This window comes from Pinus tabuliformis, chromosome 2_1 (genome assembly GCF_031772625.1).
Source record: "Pinus tabuliformis cultivar Carrire ecotype Pingquan chromosome 2_1, CPIR1, whole genome shotgun sequence".
NCBI classification, from domain to species: domain Eukaryota; kingdom Viridiplantae; phylum Streptophyta; class Pinopsida; order Pinales; family Pinaceae; genus Pinus; species Pinus tabuliformis.
The window spans coordinates 835,019,052-835,033,331 of NC_142299.1; positions in this window are offsets into that span (position 1 = coordinate 835,019,052).

A 14,280-nucleotide genomic window follows, 5' to 3' on the forward strand; every position below is an offset into this window, starting at 1 on the left:
CATAATGATAATACATTCCAAGCCTTATGATCCCGATCCATCATCAACCGCATAGGTGCATCCTTGATTCAGATCAAGCTAAGCATCACAAACCTATAACCAGCATACTACCCTTCATCAGATATTCAATCCTTGCACACTTGCCCCCTTGGACTAATGATCTTCTCCTTATATAGGTTTAGGCTTCTCTCAATACCATGGTCCAAAACCATATTGAACCAATACCTTGGACCCAATACTGAGAGGGGGGGGTGAATCAGTATTATCAAATCAATATAACTTTTTCATTTCCATATTCAGATTAATATAAGCTACTTCAGTTAAGGCAAACCGCATGTATACACAACTGTGTTTAATGCAACAAGCGTATATCCAGTAAACTTATGATTCAGTTGGTTGATCCTTAATGAGTGCATCAAAACATTATTAACCATATGAACAGTAAACAGGAGCAGTAAACAGAACAGATCATCACACACAAGAAGCACACATGAACACCATGATGTAAGGTGGAAACCCAATGTGGGTGAAAACCACTTGTTGCAAGTCGTATCTATCTTTCTTTAATAAGAAACATCTTTTTACAATATTTCTGTGCTGGTGCAGTCTTATACCAGTACACAGGCTTCTACCTGCAGAAGGCTATAACCTTCTCTTGTTCTCCAGCTTCTCCTGGAAGGGAGCTACAACCCCCTTAGCTCTTGTACTAGCCAATCATTTTACTAGTACGTAGGTGCCAGCCTACTGAATGCTCCAACCTTCACTCGTTTTCCAGCTACTACTGGAATGGAGCTACCACCCCCTTAGCTCTTGTACTAGCTAATGTACTAGTACATAGGTGTCGACCTACAGAAGGCTACAACCTTTTCTTTCTTCCTCCAGGTACCAAGTTTCATAAATTTTTAGACTGGATACTCATGGAACACAACATCATAATATGAAAGGCCACGTTTCATCCAATTTTCTTACTGGACCCATCAATATCATTGAAGCACACAATCAATCAACACCAGCATCATCAATCTCTGAATCACCCAATACTGAATCACTGAAACCCTGTCAACAAACTAAAATCACCAAAATGCAGAGCAGAACACAGAACTCTGTAGCAATGTTCAAATCTAATTGTATCATCAAAAATCGTGCATCAGAGTGCATACGTTACTTGGAAGAGCGGAACCAGCATGTATACGCAACTTCACCAAAGAGAACCAGTGTATATGTCATTAATTACTTAGTTATGTCTTCATTGCACTTCCTGACTTCACACATAACCAGATCATTACATATACAAGGATAATACGCATGTTAGCAACCAGATCTAGTCCATCAAATCACATAAAGACAAGTCATTATGATCCTGATCCATTATAGATCTCATCCAACAACATTGAAGCTAAACATAATCAACCAATCTGAATATGCAGAATATTGACACCAGTAAATAGTCACCAGAACTCAGACTTTGCATCAACTACCAGAACCACCTGTAACTTCAAATATGATAGTGTATATGGTATACGCTACTTAGATGTATATAACCTGCGTATGTACGCGCTTTTATCAAAGTAAACTACCGTATACATCGGTAAATATTCATTCATGAGTCGCAGCTATTTCAAACTTAAGTTATACCCAGATCAGAACATTTCATGCATCAGTGTACAGATCTAGAATAAGCATAATCAAACCATATAGAGATGATTCATTCCAAACCATTTGATCCTGATCTGTCCTTAGATCTTGTTCTCCATCAACCGGTGAGATTCCTCCTTAGCAAAGCATCATGAACCCGTAACCTGCATAATAGATCTCATACTTCATCAGATCTTCAAGACTTTCTGAATACCTTTGCCTAATGATCTTCTTCTCCTTTTATAGTCTTAGGCCTTACTCAATACCATGGTCCAGAACCATTTAGAACCAATACTAGGGACCCAATACCTGGGTTCAACACTTCGGACGCAATACCAAGGTCCAAAACCATAGGTCTAAATACCACGGACCCAGAAATAAGCTTTCCCACATGTACACGCTTTTCCGTGCATGAAAGTGTGTGCATATGCATACGCGACTTTTGATCATAAATCTCGCGTGTATACGCACCTTTGTATATAGCGAACCTATGTGTATAACTTGCGTGTATACACTACTTGGTATATAGTGAACCTGCGTATATACGCGACTTGGTATATAGTGAACCTGCATGTGTACATGACTTGGTATATAGTGAACCTGTGTATATACTTTTCCTTCTTCATTCTTTTTAGTCTGATCATCAATTCTTTGCTACTAACCTGTTGCACTATGATCTGTCATCTGTGTGAGTTGCCATCAAGGACAACACTTCTATCATAATGCCAACAATCTCCCCCTTTGGACTTGATGGCAAAGCTAACTTGCCATACTCAGAACTGTCAACTTAATGAGTTTTCCTTGTACATTACATATGAACTAATTCCTTTGAGCTACCCTGCATCCCATGTGTTCTGTCACATCTAATCTCTCTTATGTAGATTCATCTAGTTATGTATAAGTGAGATGTTCTGCTACAAGTGGGTTTCCATCAAGTACAACACATGCATCATAATGCCAACAATCTCCCCCTTTGGACTTGATGGCAACAAACATACCAAGTCACTCTCCCCCTTTGACATCAAGGGCAAAGGGCAGACCAAGATATTCTCTTCCTTGATATACATTCTGCTGTCCATACTCCCCTTGAGTACCTGCTAAAATCTCTGATTGAGCTCCCCCTTTCTATATGCCAAGTTGTACCAATCTGTCCATGCTCCCTCTGAGTACATGCTGAAATCTCTGCTTTGCTGAAGAGTGCTTTTCATGCTCCCCCTGACTGTAAGCAAGGTTTGCAAAAAGATGTTCTACAAGAAGAACATGACTCTATCATAAATGACCTTCCTATCACCAAAGACTCATACATACATCCATCTCCCAACCAAGTGGGGATATACCAATATTGACTCATCCACCCAACCAAGTGGGGATACACCAGATACAAATTGTTTTTACATGACTGAAATATTACATAATCTTTCCCATGCATAGTGGGGGTACAAATTACATCATATGACCAAAAGGGATTCATCAAATGACTACAATAGATAGAGACAAACTATTACATCATTAGTCCTGATATGACCTTTATGACATTTATAACAGAGACCAAACATCTAAATAAGACCATGATAGTCATCAGCAACTATCATACACAATGTATGATCTGCTCCATAAGTATCTGTTAATAGCATCTAGACCAGCAACCTGTATATGTCCATTAGTGTATAAGTCATCAACCTATAACAAGGTATGTCTGCATATAGATATCAACTCATCCTTTTGAACAGAATTCTGCATATGACATACAAAATCATTCACATTATATCATATGTGAAAAACACCATAGTCGTCTCATCAAGATCTGCATGATCCAAGTATCATCACTTTGGGAACATCTGCATCAATCAACATATGTAAGTATCAACCTATCATCGGTAAGATCTCATCATCATCATGTCTCCAACAATGCAACTTTGAGTAATCATTCATGTATCCAACACTATGTATCTTGAGCTCAAGATCATTTGTCAAGACTTCTTGATATCATCAACAACAACAATTCTCATCCACATGAGCGCCAAGAACTATAGGAATCCTACATCATAACTATATTATATGCTCTTTATGCATGTGATGGCAGCAGCATATGACTCATCATCAAGTAATGAAGATGTGTATTCAAGCTTTGTACTTCTCCTTATCCTTATGAAGATCACCATGTAAGCACTATATATGCATCATCAAAGAATCAACCACAAATCTGATCTGAACATCAACAATGTAACCCCAAGAATCATACGAGATTTTGTCATGGATAACTCATAACCCTAACATAGAAAGATATATCATTTAGCCATATAAGCATCATTACCAAGGACTACTAACCATAATGCCAACAATTCATTATTAAAAGCATATGCTCCCCCTGAACCTATGCCACTTGTTCACTGTCAGATCTGATCATGCATATATCAACAAGAAATATCAAGGCATCATCATCATTAATTTAGGATCAAAAAACTTTAAAACATATTAAAAGTGTCAAGACATTTCCACACATCATCAGCAGATTGTAACCATTATCAAACAGAGCAAATAATGGATTGAATCATATCAGACCCTTTTTCTGAGCCTGTCCCTACTGCTTTTCCTCAAACTAACATATACGCGACTGTGCAGTAACTAACTCGCGTATATACGCGACTTCCCTTTATGAAACTTGCATATGAGATTTAGGACACTGAAGTTTTACACTTTCAACTCCCTCTGAGTCTGTTATGTCTGTATATTGTGCTGTGCCACATATTTCTGACTGTACTTCCTTCTTCTTCCATATCTTCAAGTGTGATGATGTTTTCTCCTTTTGGTATGGTGCCTGTACTTTGTTCCTGCAATCCTTAGCTATATGTCCAAGCTTGTTACATGCATAACATCTCACATGTTTCATATTCCTTCTGTAGTAATCAACAACTCTGTGACCAAACATATTGCAAGAAAAGCAATATCCCTTAAGGTACCTGGAACGTGATGGTCTTTCTATGTGATGCTCTTGAACCATTCTTCTTCTGCATCTGGTTGCAACATGTCCAAGATTATGACATACATAACATTCAACATTATTCATCGGAGGAGTAAAAGATTTTCTTTGAAGAATTTCTTTCCTTGGCTGTTGATGGGGTTGTCCTCTCATCTCCTTGTTGATTATTTTAGATTTCTCATTAGAATTCCTTGCCTCTCCTTGTGAGCTAGATTCATCTTCAATAGATTCATAAAAACCAAGGCCAGTTTTGATAGCAGGAGACCTTTGACTACGAAGAATATCGTCCAAGATCTTAGTACTATCTTGAAATCGTAAGAGCTTATCCTTTTCTTCTAAGTTATCTTTTAAAATATTTACCTCAATCTGATGTTGCTCCTCCTTTTCATGATACTGCTTCTTCATGTTTTCTTTAACTTTTCTTCCTTCTTCCAACTGATGTCTTAGTTCAAGAACTTCATTTTCTTGTTTTTCAAGAGCTTGGAGTAGTTCTTTATTCTGCTTATTTGATTCTTCAAGATCTTATTTTAGCGAGAGGATCGTAGCTTCAAGACTTTCATAGTAACTGGATCTATCTCTAAGTTTCTTGATTGTTGTTCTCCTTCATTGACTTCATTTCTTAATGATGTCACTTCATCTTGCAACTTTTGACATTGATCTTCCTTGTCCTTGAATAACTTCCTTACCTTGTTTCCTTCCTCTAGTTGAGCTTTTATTTTGGTAGCTTCTTCTTTGAAGGCACATTCACTTTTGTTCAATAGATCTTGTTTATCTCTAATTTTGTTTGTAAGCCTTTTAAATTCTGCCTCTATTTGATATCTTTCTTGCTCACCCATAAGAGAAAATTCAGTTGTTTCGCTATCACTTTCATCATCTTCAAATGGATGGATAAATGTATCACCAAAAGATAACAAATTCATACCTGACAGTTCTTTTGCTTGTTCATCTTCATTCTGAAGTGATTTTGAATCTAAAGTCTTCAGACCAAATACCATGGACCAAATACCACGGACCAAAAATTAGTTTTCCAACATGTACGCGCCTTTCCTTCTGTGAACCTGCGTGTGTATGTATACTCGTCTTCTATTCTACTCATCTGCGTGTATACGCACTTTCATCAAGGTTAACATGCGTATACCTCTTCTCTTGACCTACTGTACTATGATCTGTCATCGGATTGAGTTGCCACCTGTATCATACCTCTGAGTGACTTGCCATCAAGGACAACACCTATATCATAATGCCAACAATCTCCCCCTTTGGAATTGATGGCAACCACCACACCAAGTCACTCTCCCCCTTTGACATCAATGGCAAAGGGTGGACCAAGATATTCTCTTCTTTGATATACATTCTGCTGTCCATGCTCCCCCTGAGTACATGCTGAAGTTTTTGATTCAGCTTCCCCCTTTGTACATGCCAATTTGTACCAATCCGTCCATGCTCCCCCTGAGCACATGAAAGGTCTACAAGAGCATAACATGACTCTATACATACATTGCCAATAGCCTTCCTAAAGACTCATACATACATCAATCTCCCAACCAAGTGGGGATACACCATTTTTGACTCAAACACAAGAACCATTACATCATCCATCCCATGCAAGATACATCATATGACTCACAAAGACCAAGGACCTAGACAAGACCATGACAGTTATCAGTAGCTATCATACACTATATGATCTGCACTATAAGCATCTTAACCTACAATCCATTCTCTTGGTCAATCAACAATCAGTAGCAAGATATGTCAATAAGCATCATCACCAAGAACTTCTAACCATAATGCCAACAATGCATTATTCGAAGCATATGCTCCCCTTGAGCCTGTGCCAACCATCATATACCATGACAGAACCATTTCCTGAGTCTGTTCTACTGTTTTTCTTCAGAGCTCCATATACGCGACTGTGCAGCGTCTAACTCGCATATATACGCGACTTATCTTCATGAAACCTGCGTATGAGATTTAGAACACGGATGTTCCACACTTTCCGCTTCCTCTAAGTCTGTGATGTCTGTATATTCTGCTATGCCACATCTTTCTGGCTGTACTTCCTTTTTCTTCCATATCTTCAACTGTGATGACGTTTTCTCCTTTTGGTATGGTGTCCAAAATCTTCTCCTGCATTCCTTTGCTATATGTCCAAGCTTGTTACATGCATAACATCTTACATGTCTCATATTCCTCCTATAGCAGTCAATGGCTTTGTGACCAAACATATTGCAAGCAAAACAATATCCCTTAAAATATCTGGAACGTGATGATCTTTCTGAGTGATGGTCTTGAACCATTCTACTTTTGCATCTAGCTACAACATGTCCAAGATTATGACATACATAACATTCAACATTATTCATCGGAGGAAATAATCGTCTATCACTTCCATAGTTAGGAGCAAAAGATATTCTTTAAGGAATTTCTTTCCTTGGTTGTTGATGGGGTTGTCTTCTCATCTCCTTGTTGAGCATTCCAGATTTCACATTAGAGTTCCTTGCCTCACCTTGTGATCTAGATTCACCTTCAACAAATTCATAAAAAGCAAGACCAATTTTGATAGCAGGCGATCTTTGACTACTAAGAATATCATCCAAAATCTTAGTATTGTCTTGAAATCGTAATAGTTTATCCTTTTCTTCTAATTTACCTTTCAAGATATTTACCTCAACCTGATGTTGTTCTTCCTTTTCTAGACATTGCTTCTTCAAAATTTCTTCAGACTTTCTTCCTTCTTCCACTTGTTGCCTTAGTTTGAGAATCTCTTTTTCTTGTTCTTCATTCAGTGCCTGCAGCATTTGTTGAACTCTGAAGGCACATTCCAGCTGAGCTTTTAAGCTGATAATTTCTTCTTTGAGGGCACTCTCCCTTTTGCTAGGTAGATCTTGTTGATCTATGATTTTATCTGATGCTTCATTTGCTTGTCCATCTTCAATCTGAGGTGATTCAGGATCTGAATACTTGCTTCCACTCAACGGCAAGCTGTCATTGTTCCTTTGAGCTATCTTCTTCTTTTGACGCGCTTTCTTTCCCATTGTTCTACAGATCTCCTTCAAGCGATCAAGCTTCTACCAAAGGACCTGCTCTGATACCAATTGTTGGAAATAATACTGAGAGGGGGGAGGGTGAATCAGTATTATCAAATCAATAATCTTTTCGTTTTCATACTCAGATTCATATACGCTATTTCAGTTAAGGATACCCACGTATATACGCAACTGTGTTTAATGCAACTAGCGTGTATCCAGTAAACTTATGATTCAGTTAGTTGATCTTCAATGAGTGCATCAAAACATTATTAACCGTATTAACAGTAAACAGGTGCAATAAAACAGAAAATATCATCACACATAAGGAGCACACATGAACACCATGATATAAGGTGGAACCCAATGTGGGTGAAAACCACCTGCTGTAATTCGTCTCTATCTTCCTTTAATAAGAAACTTCTTTTTACAATATTTAAGTACTAGTGCAGTCTTATACCAGTACACAGGCTTCTACCTGCAGAAGGCTACAACCTTCTCTCATTCTCTAGTTTCTCTTGGAAGGGAGCTACAACCCCCTTAGCTCTTGTACTAGCTGATCCATTTACTAGTACATAGGCACTGGCCTACTGAAGGCTCCAACCTTCACTTTTTTTCCAGCTACTCCTGGAAGGGAGCTACAACCCCCTGGCTCTTGTACTGGCCGATATGTTTACCAGTACATAGATGTCGGCCTACAGAACTCTATGATCTTCTCTCTTCCTCCAGGGACCATGTTTCATAAATTTTCATATTGGATACTCCTGAAGCACAACACCATAATCTAAAGGCCATGTTTCATCCAATTTTCATACTGGAACCATCAAAAACATTGAAGCACAAAATTAATCATCACAGCAATACACCCATCAACTACATCTGCATCATCAATCTCTGAATCACCCAATATTGAAACACTGAAACCCTGTCAACAACACAATCACCAGAACACAGAACAGACAACAGAACTCTGCAACAATAACCAGATCCAACTGCAGCTTCAAATATCATATCTCATAATGTATACGCTACTATGAAGAACCAAACCAGCGTACATACACGCTTTCACCAAGGCCAACCCACGTACAGATCTGCAAATATTTACTCATAACTTTGCAGCTGTTCCAGACATCAGTCATACCCAAATCATAACATTCATAAAATAAAACATGCGTTAATAATTCAGATCTAGTCTATCCATGATCAAACCACATAATGATAATACATTCCAAGCGTTATGATCTCGATCCATCATCAACCGCATAGGTGCATCCTTGATTCAGATCAAGCTAAGCATCACAAACCTATAACCAGCATACTACCCTTCATCAGATATTCAATCCTTGCACACTTGCCCCCCTTGGCCTAATGATCTTCTCCTTATATAGGTTTAGGCTTCTCTCAATACCATGGTCCAAAACCATGTTGAACCAATACCTTGGACCCAATACCTGGGGTCAACACTTCGGACCAAATACCATGGACCAATACCAAAATACCATGGACCAAATACCACGGACCAAAATTTAGTTTTCTGACATGTATGCGCCTTTCCTTCGGTGAACCTACGTGTGTACGTATACGCGTCTTTTGTTCTACTCATTCGCGTGTATATGCACTTTCATCAATGTTAACATGCGTATACCTCTTCTCTTGACCTGCTGTACTATGATCTGTCATCTGATTGAGTTGCCACCTGTATCATACCTCTGAGTGAGTTGCCATCAAGGACAACACCTATATCATAATGCCAACACATTATAGTTCCCAGAGATATGATCTTTCATGTGGGTGGCCTTGAAAGAATGTTGGCAAACTTGTTTTTTTGTCCTTCTTATACTTGATCACTAAATGAAATTGTTATAGAAACCCCATCCAATTGTAATGTTTGGTCTGTTGTAGCTTACGCTGGGCTTGCAGGTACGGTAGTGGCTGGTGCTCTTTGTGGAGTATTGTCTCTTTTCCAATTAGATTGTGCTTCCACTTCTTCATGGCTTGCACCGGGGCATAGATCTCCTTAACGTAGGTAGGTTAGTTAAGAATTGCCGCACAAAATAATTCATAATGGTAGCATACAATCCTTCCTCCCTACATCAATATTGCTCCCATAACATGCCCACTTACATATGTCTCTACTTCGAAAAGTTGTTGCAAGTTTAGTAATTCCAAAATTGGTGCTTGAATGATCTTCTTGTTTAAATCCTCAAATTCCCTCTGCTAACCCTTTCCCCATTGGAAACTCTTGCAACTTGTTGTTATGGCATGAGTGTCATTGTTATTGCTGAAAATGAGGCTATGAATTTCCTAAAGTATTGTGCTACCCCAGTGAAACTCCTAAAATTATAAACATTACTATGCATTGGTCATTTCATGATGGCGTGCATTTTGGTAGGATCTGTCTTCAACTATCCTCCACCTATCCCATACCCTAGATACACCAAATATTATTGTTCAAACTCACTCTTCTTGAGATTTACTAGTGGCTAGTGTTTCTAGCAAATGTGAGATGTGCTCCTCCCATATAAGATTGTATATCGGTACATCATCCAAATAGACAATAATAAATAAATCAATAATTGGGTGCAATATATCATTCATTAATTTCATAAATGTAGTTGGTGAATTACATAGGACAAATGGCATGACTAGCCACTCATACAAACCTTTCCTGGTTTTGAAGGCCGTTTTCTAGGTATCTTCTTCTTTGACTTAAACTTGGTGATATCTAGACCTTAAGTCTAGCTATGTAAAGTACTTTTCTTACTACAACTAACCTAGTAGATCATCTATCTTGCGTAGGGGGTACCTTTTCTTGAGTGAATTTTTTTTCAACACGTTGTAATCAATACACATTTTCCAAGTCCCATCCTACTTTGGCACAATGATGATGGGTGATTCACATGGTGATGTACATGATCGAATGACACCTTGTTCTAGTAGTTGCTGCAACTATTTCTTCACCTCACTTGCTTACATTACAAACTTCCTATACAACCCAACATTTGGTAATGGGGAGTCTCACAATAGTTAGATCTCATACTCCAATTCCCTGTTGGGTGGCAACCCTTTAGGCTCCAAGAACACACCCATATATGTTGATAACAACTCTGCTAGTTGATATTTCTATTTATTAGTGCACCCCTTTCAAGATGCCTTGCCTCTTATTGACTCTTCCATAGACTAATTTTCTCTTAAAAATAGTAAAACATACTTCTTGCTAGAACTGATCAATTTCTTGCCTTGGTTGGCACTTACTAGTGAAATTTTTAGCTTACGTTTATACGGGTTGATAGCCAATGAATTTCCATCCTTAATGAGTGAGTATTGGTTGGATCTTCACATGAATAATGCATGACACATATACATGTATGGAATTCTAAACACCATCCCACATACATAAAGGGGAGCTGCATCTAGTTCTACCTCATCAATAAATTTAGCACTAACAACAAACCTAATTTTTCACTGCTCTGTTACCTTTAAATATGCATCCTTCTTTACCCATCCCAATGGATATGGGCTTGGATGATCACAATATTCAAATCCAAATTTATTGACTGGCTTTATTACAATGAGATTCGCATGTGATCCTATGTCAAACAAAGCATCGATCATTGTCTTCTTCACCTATATCTTTATGTGGAATAATTTGGTCATTCCTTTCTCTTCCTATTATTGAAGGCTACTCAAATTCACCTCCTTTTGCACTAATGTATAAACAATCTTCTCATCCACATCTGGGCTACTTTCAACCTAGTTTCTTAAGTCGATGGTGATGAGATTCTTCTTCTTATTGGATTTCTTTTTTTCCTTCGAGTTAAGCTCTCGATGAAAATTCCAACACTTCTCCTTTGTATGGTCGTTAATTTTTTGGTGGTTGTAGTGGTTGTTTGGATCTTTGAATTGGTGTATAGTAGTTGTCATATTTTTATCTTTCTCCCCTTTTCGCTTCTTCTTATCCTCCTTAGAAGCTTCTTGTTGCTCCTTCTTTGATCCACTTGATTTCCCTTTATTCAGGTCTATGTTCTATATGTATTGTGCCTATACACAAGCATTTTCCACTAATCTAGGCTTCAATAGCATCGATTCTTCTGCAGAATGTTGTGTATACCCCCCAAGATACTTAAGGAGTACATATGGGTTCTTTATGGACATACTCAACATTATGGCCATCTTTCTAAATTCTATGGTGTACTCATGCACAGTCTACCCCTGCTTATCCCTGAAGTAGTTCGACCAGATCCACTAGCCATCTACATACCTAATAGGGTAAATTTGTTACTTTATGAGGGTTTTAAAGTCCTCCAACTTATTCTTTGGAGGATCTCCTTCCAACCTTAAGATCTCAGTGTGCCTTTCCCACGAAGTCAGGGCACGACCCTCTAAATTCATCCACGCAAATGGAATATTCTATTCTTTCTCAATATGATGGAGACTAAAATACAGTTATGATTGATAAAATGAGTGATTTAGCTTCAGATCATTGATCTTACCTTCATATGGCTTGATATCAATTTTCACTTCCATTTTGAATAGGGACTGTGAATGGTTCATGACACTCGAACTAGGTTGATTTTTTTCTAGTCCTTTCTTAAATTGGTTTTTTGTTTCTTTCTAATCTTGTGATCTCCCCTCTTAAAAATCCTCTGCATTAGAACCCCTATATTCTGTGAGTATCATGAGATTATTATTCAGGGTCGGCATGAGGAGATTCAAATTGCAGTGTATATATGAAACATAGGATTAGCAAGGTTATTCACAGATTCGTCAACCATGATTATGGTTTTCTGACTTTTGGCTCAGTCGATCCAGATCCCCTATAAATCTATGCAATATACCCAATAAAACTTGATTTGATACAAATATGATATGTAAATTGTCATGGATGTTATACGAGACACTTCATTACAATATATCCGATAAAACGTTATTTAAAAATATGAAATTTACACTATTATGATTTTATTTCTCTTTATATTTCTAGATCTATAGATTATTATTAATTGCATATGCATGCAAATTAAAATTATTAAAAAAATAAAAACTCACAAACCACAATTTGACACAAGCTATAGCATGGGAAACCCTTTCAGGAGAAAACCCAGTTGAAAGGTGAGGTCGCTCTACTCTCTTTCTCTAAATAGAAAATTGTTGTGGGTACAAATAAGTATGGCATGTGGCCCATGGGCTACTAGAGTTCAAAAATCCTCTCTATGTTCTCAATCTCCTATTCCTCTCAGCTATTTTTTGCTCATCTTTGGAACAAATGCACTCGAGAATAATGGAGCCCCTTTTCCTCCTAGTGGCTCAGTACAACACAACTTGATAGCCTACTAGTGGTTATGTTTGGATATCTCAACACTTAACTAGAGTTACAATATGGATTCTTCTAAATTCTTATTATTTATAATCACATTGCTAGCCCCTTTTCCATGAGTTATGGGTTCTAATGTTGCATCATCTCAAATTATGGTGGTGAAAATAGGAAGGTCAACTTCTGAGTGTCATAACTCTTGCATATGGACGCCTATTGAGGTGATTCTTACGTCATTTGATGCCTCAAAATGCTCTTGGAAGGTTTCAAACCCCAATTTTCCAAATTAGTTCCAGTCGGTAAAAATAGTCCTATGAGGTGATTCCTGCATCTTTTCCACTGTAGAAGAATTTTGATTGATGATAAACAATATAATGATCCAATATGGATCATCATATCTCAAGAATCATTGTAAAGTTCGATATTGTAGTTGTACACATTTCTCATCTTGTCTTTATTTTTTTCACTTTCACTTATTAACAATGTTAATAAATGAATGTTAAATCATAGTATTTCTGCTTACTCACAAGGTAAAATTTATTTACATATAACTGACTGATTTATTTTCAAATGATAATTCAATTGAACAATTTTTGTATATTAATTTCATTCATTTCAATCGATTTAATAGATTTCATATCTACTTAATTATTCTTAATTCCTAGGTAAGATGTTGTAGAATAAGGTAGCCTTGATTTAGAGTAGTTTTAGGAATGTCAAGGTTTAATTCTTAAATTTTGTAATGGAAGTTGGGCCATACTTTGCATGCTTTTCCATCTCAAATGTAGAAATTCCTAATTGGGCCCTTCCACATGTAAAATTGTGTAGTTGATGAAGAACAATCACCCACATCAACTTTTTGGTGCTAGAAGGAATGTCGTGCCCTTGTATGGATGATAGGAGAATTTAGTCACCATGTGGAATCTATAATATTCAAAGCAATTTCAAAATATCATCTAGCCAACCCATAACTAAAGGTGAAGTTCAACCAAGCCAAAATCCTAATTCAAAACCTAATTTCCAAAACACATAACCTAAATTGAAAACCCATAATTGTAGATGACTAAACCTCAATTTGATTCTAAACCTATAATTTAGTATCAATTTTTTGTTCCTCATATAGATGTCGAATATTTTTATTCTAATACCTAATCTTACACTTGTAGAATTAACTAGTTTGCCCTCGGCCAATTTCCTATACACACTAGACCTCATAGGGAATTTCAACAAAATTAATAATATATATATGTAGAGTTCCTTCATGATTAAGTATCTCTTTCTCTTAAAAATTACAAAATCCTTTGAATTAGATTCCTCCAACC